Genomic DNA, 15,062 nt, shown 5'->3' with positions numbered 1-15,062 from the left:
TAGTGCTTTTGGCGCGAACCGCTTCCGTAAAGAAGGCGGAGGGCAACCCAAGCTGTTGTTGCATCAGCCCTGGCGGCCATATTTCCGGCATTGCTGAAAAGTGGACTTCATGCATGCTACCTTAATCGCCCACAACAACAATCACTTTTTTATCTGATGCATTCTTTATTTTTGCATTTTTTTACTTAGTGCCCATCAATCAATTTCTGCTTAGCAAGAGTTTCCATGGGGTCAGGGTCAATTCATAAGTATTACCCAGCTTGTTTTAATAGAAGGAAAGAAAATCACACTGTAATACAAGCCCCAAAGCTGAAGGAGTTGCCTACCACAGGTCATTCCTCCTTTTGGCTGGAAATTGGCTGATGGAGCAAGAATTGTTTCCAGAGTTATTAATGACTTGGCTCTGCCCAGTTTTCAAGGGGGACTCTACTGAACCATCAAGTCATCAATTTGCTCACTTCTACTTCCATCAGTGATTAATAGTCCTGTGATTCAATAGGGCATCTCTGCAATTGCTAAGTACTGAGTCATTTATCTCATTACAAATACACTCCTACTTTTATTTGCTGCCTGAAAACTAAGCTCTATCAGCACTGAACATATAGCATAAGAATAAGGTCTTAATTAGAAAAAAAGTATTGTTACTTTCCTAAATTGGTAATGTAAAGAAAAAAAAATCAACACACACACACACACACACACACACACACACACACGCACGAATTTACTGTTTTAAGAATATTGAACTTTGGAATATTTGGTAACATGAATTATCTCCTAATTGTGTTATATATTTCTGCTTTGAAATCATGGATTTTCTTAAATTGATCCACATCTTCACTTATACAGCATTTATTCATTGTCACCTAATATTAAGTGCCAACTGCACTCCTAAAAGCTGTGGATATAGCAGTAAACTACTAAGATATGGTCCATGCCCTTAGGGAGCTTACAGTCTTGGGGGCAGTGGTAGTGGTGATGTCAGGTTTTAGTTAAATCAAACTGAGAGTGGGTTCATCCAGTGCCTTGGATAGTAGCATTTGGCACATAGTAGATACTCAATACAACATTTGAATGCATTATTGAATTATTTATCTTTCCTCCACTGAGTCCAAACTGAAAATAACTCAGGTTTAATTCCTGTCATAGAGATTGTCTTTATAACCCCTAGCCTATAAAACAGAGGATCGTGGTAACAATACTGTGTTTTATATCACAGTAGTCTGTACCCATAAAATTTGATACTACAAATGCTTTCTCGGTTCCCTGTCAATTTAACAATTCCTATACAGTAACACTTTTATTAACAAATTGAATACTTCTTACCAGAGACTTACCTACTAGAGGTAGAATATGTGTGTGAGTGTGCATATTTATTTATACACATTAGAGATGTATTCTATGATTCCCGGGCTTCAGGAAATGAGGATATCGCCAACCCTCTTCTCTCTTCTTATAAATTTCAATACGTGCAAAAGATAGACTTGCTGTGGCTGTAATGGCTGCTAGTTGGAAGTCAGAGATCAGGTTGCTTCTCTCTGGCACTTGAAATTCAAGTTTGTGTCAGTCAATTTAAGAGAATTGTTTAAAATCACTTGTTCATCACCCTAGCTGGATCCCAGAAGTTTTATAATCTACTTCTTAAAAAGAAGCATGAGTACTCGCTTCAGCAACACATGTACCAAAATTGAAATGATGCAGAGAAGATTAGCATGGCCCCTGCATGAGGATGACATGGAAATTTGTGAAGCATTCCATATTTTTAGTAGATAGAGGTGATGGTAACACATTGTGGTGAGTGTAATTAACAGCGCTGAATTACGTGTGTGAATGTGATTGAAAGGGGAAGTTTAGAGTTGTGTATGTCACTAGAAGGGAAGCTAGAGTATAAAACATGGGGTTGTATAACACAGTGAACCCTGTGGTGGACAATGATTGTGATTAACAGTACAAATATAAAAAATGTTCTTTCATGAACTAGAACAAATGTATGTCAGTATTACAAGGAATTAATAATAGATTGATATATGGGAAAATGCACCTAATGCAAACTACAGACTATAGTTAGCAGTAATAGTTTAATATTCTTTTATCAGCAGTAACAAATGTACCATACCAATGTTAAGGATGAAGAATGGGTAAGGGGTTAAACACACAAGCTGTTTTTGATTTTATTTTTGTGTAATAAAAATGTCCTAAAATTGATTGTGGTGATGAATGCACAACTATGTGTTGCTACTGTGAATCACTGATTGTATATTTTGGATGGATTGTATAGTATGTGACTATGTCTCAATAAAACTGCTTTAAAAAAGAAGAAAATGAAGTTGACATCCACCTGCCCAGGTCAAGATGGCAGAATGAGACACTTCAGGGCTCGTCCACCCACAGAAGCTTTGAGCAACCAGCAAGAACTGGCAGAAACATCTTTCTTAAAGCTCCAGAAAGTCCAATTAAGGACTGCAGTAAAAGGGGTGAGTGCTGAATTGAGAAAAAGGCTACTTAAAAGCAGTGAGATGTCTCGGTGCTGTAGCTGATCACTCCCCCATCCTCACCTGCTCATCGAAGCTGGCTCAAGCTTGCAATGCAGATCTTGTTTCTGGTTCTGGAGGGACAGAGTCACCCTTGCACACATGCTGGTATCATTTATGTCTGACCCAATCTATTGGTGGTGGCCTGAGGAACTTGCCGTCCCAGAACTTTTCTTGTGTATAGAAGGAAGCTCACCGAGCTCTCCTACAGAACGCTACAGGAGAGAAGTCAAACCATGCTGCATGGGGCAGGGGATTGCTGGCTATAGGACACACAGTTTCCTAGGAAAGGGGGGACATTTGGAACCGTGTAAACTAGTGTGTGTATGTACGTGCACGCACACGTGTGTGTAAGGGATTCCCAGAGCCACATGGGCAGACCCAAGACAAGGCACATACACAGAAAGGATCAGGGAGGCTGTACACTTTGGTTTGGCCTGGAGCTGTTCTCCAAACTCACTCTGTGGATAAGCCCTAAAGGAGATCACTTGCAAATGTCAATCTGCAAAGACTGGGAAAGGTGTTTTCTTTCTCTTCCTCCTCCTTCTTCTTCACTCTCTCTCTCTTCTTTTTTTTTTTTTTTTTTTTTTTTGGTTACCTTCTAGCATTTAAGGAAAAGTGTGGTAGCAGCACAAGGACAGATATATGCACCAATGAAATAGAATTGGTAGTTTAGAAAGCCACACCTATGGTTAATTGATTTTTTAACTTTAATTTTTGTTAAAGGAAAAGGAAACCTACAACTATTGGTTACTATGACATAGATAAATTCCAGTGGTCCATAGTCTCACCTTGTCCCACGGTATGCCGAGAAGGGTCAATTCCCTTGGGCTTGTCCTTGTCCTAAGTTGATTTAGCATTTCTCTTAAGTCTAAGGCCCCTGTGTCTTATGGAACTGTCTCAGGAGGCTGAAACCTAACATTATTGTTTTAACAAGGCCTGGAGCACTCTCCATGGCAAGTGGAGGTCTTTGGTCTGGATGGTTCCACACTTTGCAGTAAGGGTGACCCATGTTATTTCTGTACATCTCCCAGTTCAGCTTTCCACAGGGCTTCACAGCTTTCCAGAGGCACTACCTAATATTTAGGGGAAGATCCATGCACTTGTTCCAAGATCTGCAACAATTAGTATGTTTTTTAAAGTAAGTTATAAAAATATACAAAAGATAGAACCTCAGCATATATATATATGGAAAAATAGCTAGTAGTAGAGCTACAATGATCTGCTAATCCCTATTTACAGTCTGGAATATATTCTTCTATAATTTTATTCTTTGCATATGTATCACATATATCCTAAAAGTTTACTAGTCCTACCAGAAAAAATATCAGGATCAAGTCCTTCTTTTAATAAGTTCATCAGTTATGCCTAGAAGTCCTCCAAGGGTTGCCTCACTTGTACCCAAAAACCCCTTTTCAGTTTGATTTTCCTTGTCTGTCAAGTGGGGGGGGGGGAATAAACACTCAAATAATACCTATTATCATTAGCATTACTATTTAACCAGTTATCAGCTTCAGTCATCAGATGGCTGAATTCCTATTTGGCAGCAACTGTCCCTAATCCAAATCCTCTGCCTGGAGGCCCTTTGGAGAAGCCACATCCTGGTCACTGGCCCTGATGCAAACTTCAAAGTCCATTTCAAAGGACATTGTCCACCCAAGCTCCAGTTCTTCCCAAGCCCTCTAATTCTCATACTCCAGAGAGTGCGCTGCTATAAATAGAGGTTGGGAAAGAGGACCTGCCCTGGATCCATGAGGTCAATGAGTTTGGCAAAGCAGCTCTGTCTTCATCAGATGTGGAGTTATTTTAAAGTTAATGAAGCCTAAGCTCTGGTCCCATTACTTACAGGGGTTCTTTCCAAGACCCTGGGAAGGGCCCTCAAAGTGTATTCACAATTTAGATCAGTATCTCTATCTTCTCTAGCTTCCCAGCCTCAGGCTTCCCTTCATACCAAAGGATAATAGTAACTATCGGAATTTTTCATATCCTGTAAAGAGGAAGTTGATTTGGAAATACGCTTAGTTTTGGTTTAGTGGGGTATAGTTAAGTGGTCCCTCTTCCCTGAACTAAGTTGTTATTACTAGACATTCAGGTGTAGGAATGGCTTCCAAGCATGCTCCTACCAGCCACTGTGTGGACTTTCCAGGGTTGTGGCATGAGGTTGCAAGGCCAGAGGTGATTTGAACATGACCTACAGCACCTGTTAGTGAAAAAAGGTCTGAAATGGTGCTCACTTTGGCAGCACGTATGCTAAAAAAAGGTCTGAAATGTATGGAACTAGAAGCTAATCTATGGGAAATTCTTCCAATCATCAGACATGTAAAATGGTAAGTGGGGGATTGAATTTTCATTAATACCTAGTCAAAATAGAAGTCTCTCCTGTCAGCAGTATACTCAATAGGGCAGCACATGCAATTAAAAATGTATCACCATGAATTGCTTGACAAACTAATTAGTGAAGAGGAGTAAATCATATATATACTGTGGAAAAATATTTGAATTTAAATTTCTTGCTGCTTGAACTGAAATACTGATATAACAATGAAGATAACTTAAAACTCAAGATGTCCTACAACCATGAGTATCATTAATTCAAAGGCCATTGATTTACCACATAGGAACACTTACTTGAAAGGCCCTGAAATCTTATAACTCATACATGGCAGAAACTTGGTAGAGATTTTCTCGAGTTTGAGAATAATCCTAACAGTTGAATTGACATTAATGTCTGGTAAAGCTGAAAGAAACTTGTCTAAATTTTCAATAGTAATTTTTCAATCTGTCATGTTAGAGGAAAGACTGGAGGATCTTTCCATTCTCTCTATAGAAAGTAAAATTGCACAACTGTTGTCTTATGAAGAGGAGATCAAGTGTTTGCAGCCAAAACATGGGGAAGGGGAGGAGTATTATAGAGATGCCAATTAATTAATAAACACACCATTTTATTTTCTTAAATTTTTATGATACTTGTTAGTCCTAAAAACTTGTAATATTTTGAGATTTTTTTTCTCATTTGCAATAAATGTTCATTTTTGTAATCTGCATCTGCCTTTGGTCTTCATTCATTTATTCAACAAATATTTGTTGAGCACCTGTTGTGCACAAGGTACTGTGACACTGGGAATATAGCAGTAAGTAAAGCAAACATAAACTCTGCCTCATGTAATTTCTACCTAGAGTTTCACACAGTCTCTCCTGAATAGTTTCTTCAACTTCTGGCTCTCATCTGCCGAACTGGAGAAATTTAAATCTGGGCTTAGAAGCAAAACTGATGCTCTACTATATCCTCTTTCTTCTTCTTCCCCTAAATTTGGGCCTCCTTCTGTGGAAATGATTTCTTCTTGCTCATGCCCTTGAAACACCAGCTGTGACTCTGCTCTATGTTGTCTTCACTCTGGGATCCAGGATGCATGGGACATGCTGGTCTTGGGGCAGAAGGAAAAGAGAGTTGAAGACCATGTGATGGCTTTTAAAGCACGTGAAGTCCATGCTTAAGTAATATATGTCATTGCACTCACATTTCTTTGACCAAGGCAAGTCACATGACCAAGCATGAAGTCATGGTGTTAAGAAGTATAGTTTTCTTGCCCTTGGGAAGACTGTTGCTGCAAAGGAGAGGCTAGGCCTCCTAAAATTGTACCTAAGAGCCTCCTCCTGAATATCTTTTTGTTGCTCAGATGTGGCCCTCTCTCTCTAGCTAAGCCAACTTGAAAGGTGAAATCACTGCCCTCCCCACTACATGGGATCTGACACCCAAGGGAGTGAATCTCCCTGGCAACGTGGAATATGACTCTGGGGGAGGAATGTAGACCCGGCATTGTGGGATGGAGAACATCTTCTTGACCAAAAGGGGGATGTGAGAGGAAATGAAATAAGGTACAGTGGCAGAGAGATTGCAAAAGGAGCTGAGAGGTCACTCTGGTGGGCCCTCTTATGCACAGTATAGACAACCCTTTTTAGGTTCTAGTGAACTGGAGTAGCTGGCAGTAAATACCTGAAACTATCAAACTACAACTCAGAACCCATGAATCTTGAAGATGATTATATAAAAATGTAGCTTATGAGGGGTGACAATGTGATTGGGAAAGCCATAAGGACCACACTCCCCTTTGTCTAGTTTATGGATGGCTGAGTAGAAAAATGGGGGAAGGGAAAAAACAACAAAAAAACAAACAAAGGCGGTAGAGGCGGGGCAAGATGGCAGACTGGTGAGCTGTATGTTTTAGTTACTCCTCCAGGAAAGTAGGTAAAAAGCCAGGAACTGCGTGGACTGGACACCACAGAGCAATCTGTCTTTGGGCATACTTCATACAACACTCATGAAAACGTGGAACTGCTGAGATCAGCGAAATCTGTAAGATTTGCGGCCAGGGGACCCGCGCCCCTCCCTGCCAGGCTCAGTCCCGGGGGAGGAGGGGCTGTCAGCTCCAGGAAGGAGAAGGGAGAATTGCAGTGGCTGCTCTTATCGGAAACTCATTCTACTGATTCAAACTCCAACCATAGATAGACTGAGGCCAGACACCAGAGACTCTGAGAGCAGCCAGCCCAGCAGAGAGGAGACAGGCATAGAAAAAAAACAACACGAAAAACTCCAAAATAAAAGCAGAGGATTTTTGGAGTTCTGGTGAACACAGAAAGGGGAAGGGCGGAGATCAGGCCTTGAGGCGCATATGCAAATCCCGAAGCAAGGCTGATCTCTCTGCCCTGTGCACCTTTCCTTAATGGCCCTGGTTGCTTTGTCTATTAGCATTTCAATAACCCATTAGATCTCTCAGGAGGGCCGTTTTTTTTTTTTTTTTTTTTTTTTTTAAATCCTAAAACAATTACTCTAAGAAGCTCAATACAAAAAGCTTCAAAGAAATGAAATTTGGGCACGTCAACTCAAGAGCAGAACTAAGAGAGCTCTGAGACAAAAGGCAATAATCCAGTGGCTGAGAAAATTCACTAAACAACACAACTTCCCAAGAAAAGGGGGGTCTCCGCTCACAGCCACCATCCTGGTGGACAGGAAACACTCCTGCCCATCGCCAGCCCCATAGCCCAGAGCTGCCCCAGACAACCCAGTGTGACGGAAGTACTTCAAATAACAGGCACACACCACAAAACTGGGCGTGGACATTAGCCTTCCCTGCAACCTCAGCTGAATGTCCCAGAGCTGGGAAGGGGGAGCAGTGTGAATTAACAAAGCCCCATTCAGCCATCATTTGAGCAGACTGGGAGCCTCCCAAAACAGCCCAGCAGCCCAGAACTGCCCTGGGGGGACGGCACTCACCTGTGACATAGCACAGTCATCCCTCAACAGAGGACCCGGGGTGCACAGCCTGGAAGAGGGGCCCACTTGCAAGTCTCAGGAGCCATACGCCAATACCAAAGACTTGTGGGTCAGTGGCAGAGACAAACTGTGGCAGGACTGAACTGAAGGATTAGACTATTGCAGTAGCTTTAAAACTCTAGGATCATCAGGGAGATTTGATTGTTAGGGCCACCCCCCCTCCCCGACTGCCCAGAAACACGCCCCACATACAGGGCAGGCAACACCAACTACACACGCAAGCTTGGGACACCAATTGGGCCCCACAAGACTAACTCCCCCACTCACCAAAAAGGCTAAGCAGGGGAGATCTGGCTTGTGGAGAACAGGTGACTCGTGGACGCCACCTGCTGGTTAGTTAGAGAAAGTGTACTCCACGAAGCTGTAGATCTGATAAATTAGAGATAAGGACTTCAACTGGTCTACAAACCCTAAAAGAACCCTATCAAGTTCAGCAAATGCCACGAGGCCAAAAACAACAGAAAATTATAAAGCATATGAAAAAACCAGACGATATGGATAACCCAAGCCCAAGCACCCAAATCAAAAGACCAGAAGAGACACACCTAGAGCAGCTACTCAAAGAACTAAAGATGAACAATGAGACCATAGTACGGGATATGAAGGAAATCAAGAAGACCCTAGAAGAGCATAAAGAAGACATTGCAAGACTAAATAAAAAAATGGATGATCTTATGGAAATTAAAGAAACTGTTGACCAAATTAAAAAGATTCTGGACACTCATAGTACAAGACTAGAGGAAGTTGAACAACGAATCAGTGACCTGGAAGATGACAGAATGGAAAATGAAAGCATAAAAGAAAGAATGGGGAAAAAAATTGAAAAACTCGAAATGGACCTCAGGGATATGATAGATAATATGAAACGTCCGAATATAAGACTGATTGGTGTCCCAGAAGGGGAAGAAAAGGGTAAAGGTCTAGGAAGAGTATTCAAAGAAATTGTTGGGGAAAACTTCCCAAATCTTCTAAACAACATAAATACACAAATCATAAATGCTCAGCGAACTCCAAATAGAATAAATCCAAAAAAAACCCACTCCGAGACATATACTGATCACACTGTCAAACATAGAAGAGAAGGAGCAAGTTCTGAAAGCAGCAAGAGAAAAGCAATTCACCACATACAAAGGAAACAGCATAAGACTAAGTAGTGACTACTCAGCAGCCACCATGGAGGCGAGAAGGCAGTGGCACGATATATTTAAAATTCTGAGTGAGAGGAATTTCCAGCCAAGAATACTTTATCCAGCAAAGCTCTCCTTCAAATTTGAGGGAGAGCTTAAATTTTTCACAGACAAAGAAATGCTGAGAGAATTTGCTAACAAGAGACCTGCCCTACTGGAGATACTAAAGGGAGCCCTACAGACAGAGAAACAAAGACAGGACAGAGAGACTTGGAGAAAGGTTCAGTACTAAAGAGATTCGGTATGGGTACAATAAAGGATATTAATAGAGAGAGGGAAAAATATGGCAAACATAATCCAAAGGATAAGATGGCCGATTCAAGAAATGCCTTCACGGTTTTAACGTTGAATGTAAATGGATTAAACTCCCCAATTAAAAGATATAGATTCGCAGAATGGATCAAAAAAAATGAACCATCAATATGTTGCATACAAGAGACTCATCTTAGACACAGGGACACAAAGAAACTGAAAGTGAAAGGATGGAAAAAAATATTTCATGCAAGCTACAGCCAAAAGAAAGCAGGTGTAGCAATATTAATCTCAGATAAAATAGACTTCAAATGCAGGGATGTTTTGAGAGACAAAGAAGGCCACTACATACTAATAAAAGGGGCAATTCAGCAAGAAGAAATAACAATCGTAAATGTCTATGCACCCAATCAAGGTGCCACAAAATACATGAGAGAAACATTGGCAAAACTAAAGGAAGCAACTGATGTTTCCACAATAATTGTGGGAGACTTCAACACATCACTCTCTCCTATAGATAGATCAACCAGACAGAAGACCAATAAGGAAACTGAAAACCTAAACAATCTGATAAATGAATTAGATTTAACAGACATCTACAGGACATTACATCCCAAATCACCAGGATACACATACTTTTCTAGTGCTCACGGAACTTTCTCCAGAATAGATCATATGCTGGGACATAAAACAAGCCTCAATAAATTTAAAAAGATTGAAATTATTCAAAGCACATTCTCTGACCACAATGGAATACAATTAGAAGTCAATAACCATCAGAGACTTAGAAAATTCACAAATACCTGGAGGTTAAACAACACACTCCTAAACAATCAGTGGGTTAAAGAAGAAATAGCAAGAGAAATTGCTAAATATATAGAGACGAATGAAAATGAGAACACAACATACCAAAACCTATGGGATGCAGCAAAAGCAGTGCTAAGGGGGAAATTTATAGCACTAAACGCATATATTAAAAAGGAAGAAAGAGCCAAAATCAAAGAACTAATGGATCAACTGAAGAAGCTAGAAAATGAACAGCAAACCAATCCTAAACCAAGTACAAGAAAAGAAATAACAAGGATTAAAGCAGAAATAAATGACATAGAGAACAAAAAAACAATAGAAAGGATAAATATCACCAAAAGTTGGTTCTTTGAGAAGATCAACAAGATTGACAAGCCCCTAGCTAGACTGACAAAATCAAAAAGAGAGAAGACCCATATAAACAAAATAATGAATGAAAAAGGTGACATAACTGCAGATCCTGAAGAAATTAAAAAAAATCATAAGAGGATATTATGAACAACTGTATGGCAACAAACTGGATAATGTAGAAGAAATGGACAATTTCCTGGAAACATATGAACAACCTAGACTGACAAGAGAAGAAATAGAAGACCTCAACCAACCCATCACAAGCAAAGAGATCCAATCAGTCATCAAAAATCTTCCCACAAATAAATGCCCAGGGCCAGATGGCTTCACAGGGGAATTCTACCAAACTTTCCAGAAAGAACTGACACCAATCTTACTCAAACTCTTTCAAAACATTGAAAAAAATGGAACACTACCTAACTCATTTTATGAAGCTAACATCAATCTAATACCAAAACCAGGCAAAGATGCTACAAAAAAGGAAAACTACCGGCCAATCTCCCTAATGAATATAGATGCAAAAATCCTCAACAAAATACTTGCAAATCAAATCCAAAGACACATTAAAAAAATCATACACCATGACCAAGTGGGGTTCATTCCAGGCATGCAAGGATGGTTCAACATAAGAAAAACAATCAATGTATTACAACACATTAAAAACTCGAAAGGGAAAAATCAATTGATCATCTCAATAGATGCTGAAAAAGCATTTGACAAAATCCAACATCCCTTTTTGATAAAAACACTTCAAAAGGTAGGAATTGAAGGAAACTTCCTCAACATGATAAAGAGCATATATGAAAAACCCACAGCCAGCATAGTACTCAATGGTGAGAGACTGAAAGCCTTCCCTCTAAGATCAGGAACAAGACAAGGATGCCCGCTGTCACCACTGTTATTCAACATTGTGCTGGAAGTGCTAGCCAGGGCAATCCGGCAAGACAAAGAAATCAAAGGCATCCAAATTGGAAAAGAAGAAGTAAAACTGTCATTGTTTGCAGATGATATGATCTTATATCTAGAAAACCCTGAGAAATCAACGATACACCTACTAGAGCTAATAAACAAGTTTAGCAAAGTAGCGGGATACAAGATTAATGCACATAAGTCAGTAATGTTTCTATATGCTAGAAATGAACAAACTGAAGAGACACTCAAGAAAAAGATACCATTTTCAATAGCAACTAAAAAAATCAAGTACCTAGGAATAAACTTAACCAAAGATGTAAAAGACCTATACAAAGAAAACTACATAACTCTACTAAAAGAAATAGAAGGGGACCTTAAAAGATTGAAAAATATTCCATGTTCATGGATAGGAAGGCTAAATGTCATTAAGATGTCAATTCTACCCAAACTCATCTACAGATTCAATGCAATCCCAATCAAAATTCCAACAACCTACTTTGCAGACTTGGAAAAGCTAGTTATCAAATTTATTTGGAAAGGGAAGATGCCTCGAATTGCTAAAGACACTTTAAAAAAGAAAAACGAAGTGGGAGGACTTACACTCCCTGACTTTGAAGCTTATTATAAAGCCACAGTTGCCAAAACAGCATGGTACTGGCACAAAGATAGACATATAGATCAATGGAATCGAATTGAGAATTCAGAGATAGACCCTCAGATCTATGGCCGACTGATCTTTGATAAGGCCCCCAAAGTCACCGAACTGAGCCATAATGGTCTTTTCAACAAATGGGGCTGGGAGAGTTGGATATCCATATCCAAAAGAATGAAAGAGGACCCCTACCTCACCCCCTACACAAAAATTAACTCAAAATGGACCAAAGATCTCAATATAAAAGAAAGTACCATAAAACTCCTAGAAGATAATGTAGGAAAACATCTTCAAGACCTTGTATTAGGAGGCCACTTCCTAGACTTTACACCCAAAGCACAAGCAACAAAAGAGAAAATAGATAAATGGGAACTCCTCAAGCTTAGAAGTTTCTGCACCTCAAAGGAATTTCTCAAAAAGGTAAAGAGGCAGCCAACTCAATGGGAAAAAATTTTTGGAAACCATGTATCTGACAAAAGACTGATATCTTGCATATACAAAGAAATCCTACAACTCAATGACAATAGTACAGACAGCCCAATTATAAAATGGGCAAAAGATATGAAAAGACAGTTCTCTGAAGAGGAAATACAAATGGCCAAGAAACACATGAAAAAATGTTCAGCTTCACTAGCTATTAGAGAGATGCAAATTAAGACCACAATGAGATACCATCTAACACCGGTTAGAATGGCTGCCATTAAACAAACAGGAAACTACAAATGCTGGAGGGGATGTGGAGAAATTGGAACTCTTATTCATTGTTGGTGGGACTGTATAATGGTTCAGCCACTCTGGAAGTCAGTCTGGCAGTTCCTTAGAAAACTAGATATAGAGCTACCATTCGATCCAGCGATTGCACTTCTCGGTATATACCCGGAAGATCGGAAAGCAGTGACACGAACAGATATCTGTATGCCAATGTTCATAGCAGCATTATTCACAATTGCCAAGAGATGGAAACAACCCAAATGTCCTTCAACAGATGAGTGGATAAATAAAATGTGGTATATACACACGATGGAATACTACGCGGCAGTAAGAAGGAACGATCTGGTGAAACATATGACAACATGGATGAACCTTGAAGACATAATGCTGAGCGAAATAAGCCAGGCACAAAAAGAGAAATATTATATGCTACCACTAATGTGAACTTTGAAAAATGTAAAACAAATGGTTTATAATGTAGAATGTAGGGGAACTAGCAGTAGAGAGCAATTAAGGAAGGGGGAACAATAATCCAAGAAGAACAGATAAGCTATTTAACGTTCTGGGTATGCCCAGAAATGACTATGGTCTGTTAATTTCTGATGGATGTAGTAGGAACAAGTTCACTGAAATGTTGCTATATTATGTAACTTTCTTGGGGTAAAGTAGGAACATGTTGGAAGTTAAGCAGTTATCTTAGGTTAGTTGTCTTTTTCTTACTCCCTTGCTATGGTCTCTTTGAAATGTTCTTTTATTGTATGTTTGTTTTCTTTTTAACTTTTTTTTTCATACAGTTGATTTGAAAAAAGAAGGGAAAGTTAAAAAAAAAAAAAAGAAAAGAAAAAAGACAAACAAGGAAAAAAAAAAAAAAAAGATGTAGTGCCCCCTTGAGGAGCCTGTGGAGAATGCAGGGGTATTCGCCTACCCCACCTCCATGGTTGCTAACATGACCACAGACATAGGGGACTGGTGGTTTGATGGGTTGAGCCCTCTACCATAAGTTTTACCCTTGGGAAGACGGTTGCTGTAAAGGAGAGGCTAGGCCTCCCTATGGTTGTGCCTAAGAGCCTCCTCCCGAATGGCTCTTTGTTGCTCAGATGTGGCCCTCTCTCTCTGGCTAAGCCAACTTGAAAGGTGAAATCACTGCCCTCCCCCCTACGTGGGATCAGACACCCAGGGGAGTGACTCTCCCTGGCAACGTGGAATATGACTCCCGGGGAGGAATGCAGACCCGGCATCGTGGGATGGAGAACATCTTCTTGACCAAAAGGGGGATGTGAAAGGAAATGAAATAAGCTTCAGTGGCAGAGAGATTCCAAAACGAGCCGAGAGATCACTCTGGTGGGCACTCTTACGCACACTTTAGACAACCTTTTTTAGGTTCTAAAGAATTGGGGTAGCTGGTGGTGGATACCTGAAACTATTAAACTACAACCCAGAACCCATGAATCTCGAAGACAGTGGTATAAAAATGTAGCTTATGAGGGGTGACAGTGGGATTGGGAATGCCATAAGGACCAAACTCCACTTTGTCTAGTTTATGGATGGATGTGTAGAAAAGTAGGGGAAGCAAACAAACAGACAAAGGTACCTAGTGTTCTTTTTTACTTCAATTGCTCTTTTTCACTCTAATTATTATTCTTGTTATTTTTGTGTGTGTGCTAATGAAGGTGTCAGGGATTGATTTAGGTGATGAATGTACAACTATGTAATGGTACTGTAAACAATCGAAAGTACAATTTGTTTTCTATGACTGCATGGTATGTGAATATATCTCAATAAAATGATGATTAAAAAAAAAAAAAAAAAACAAACAAACAAAGGCACCCAGTGTTCTTTTTTACTTTAATTGTTCTTTTTCACTTTAATTATTATTCTTGTTATTTTTGTGTGTGTGGTAATGAAGGCGTCAGGGATTGATTTTGGTGATGAATGCAGAACTATGTAATGGTACTGTAAACAATCGAATGTACGCTTTGTTTTGTATGACTGCATGGTATGTGAATATATCTCAATAAAATGAATTTAAAAAAAGTATAGTTTTCATTAAGGAGAGATTCCATGTATGGTTGCACATATTTGGAACAAAAATACCATCTACTTCATAAGCCTTCTGGGGTTGATTAGGGATTAAGACAGTGGAGATGTCTGTAAGATCCATCTCCAGAGTTTTGGTTTTCAAATATCCACCCACAAGATATAGATAAAACTGACAAATTCAGAAACATATCACACTGCCTAGAGTGACGTATTTTAAAGCAGCACTGTACAATAGAAATATACTGCAAGCCATGTTTGTAATTTAAATTTTCCTAGTAGCCACATCT

The 15,062-nt window shown here is 39.6% G+C and overlaps 1 non-coding gene across 1 annotated transcript; it reads left to right on the top strand.

The window, feature by feature from the left end:
* The first annotated feature begins 1,657 nt into the window (after positions 1-1,657).
* Positions 1,658-1,764, top strand: LOC119530673. Its single transcript, XR_005216069.1, has one exon. It is a non-coding gene; the product is annotated as a U6 spliceosomal RNA (small nuclear RNA).
* The last annotated feature ends 13,298 nt before the right edge of the window (positions 1,765-15,062 follow it).

This window comes from Choloepus didactylus, chromosome 3 (assembly GCF_015220235.1).
Source record: "Choloepus didactylus isolate mChoDid1 chromosome 3, mChoDid1.pri, whole genome shotgun sequence".
In the NCBI taxonomy this organism is placed as follows: Eukaryota; Metazoa; Chordata; class Mammalia; order Pilosa; family Megalonychidae; genus Choloepus; species Choloepus didactylus.
This window is presented reverse-complemented; position numbering and strand designations above follow the sequence as displayed.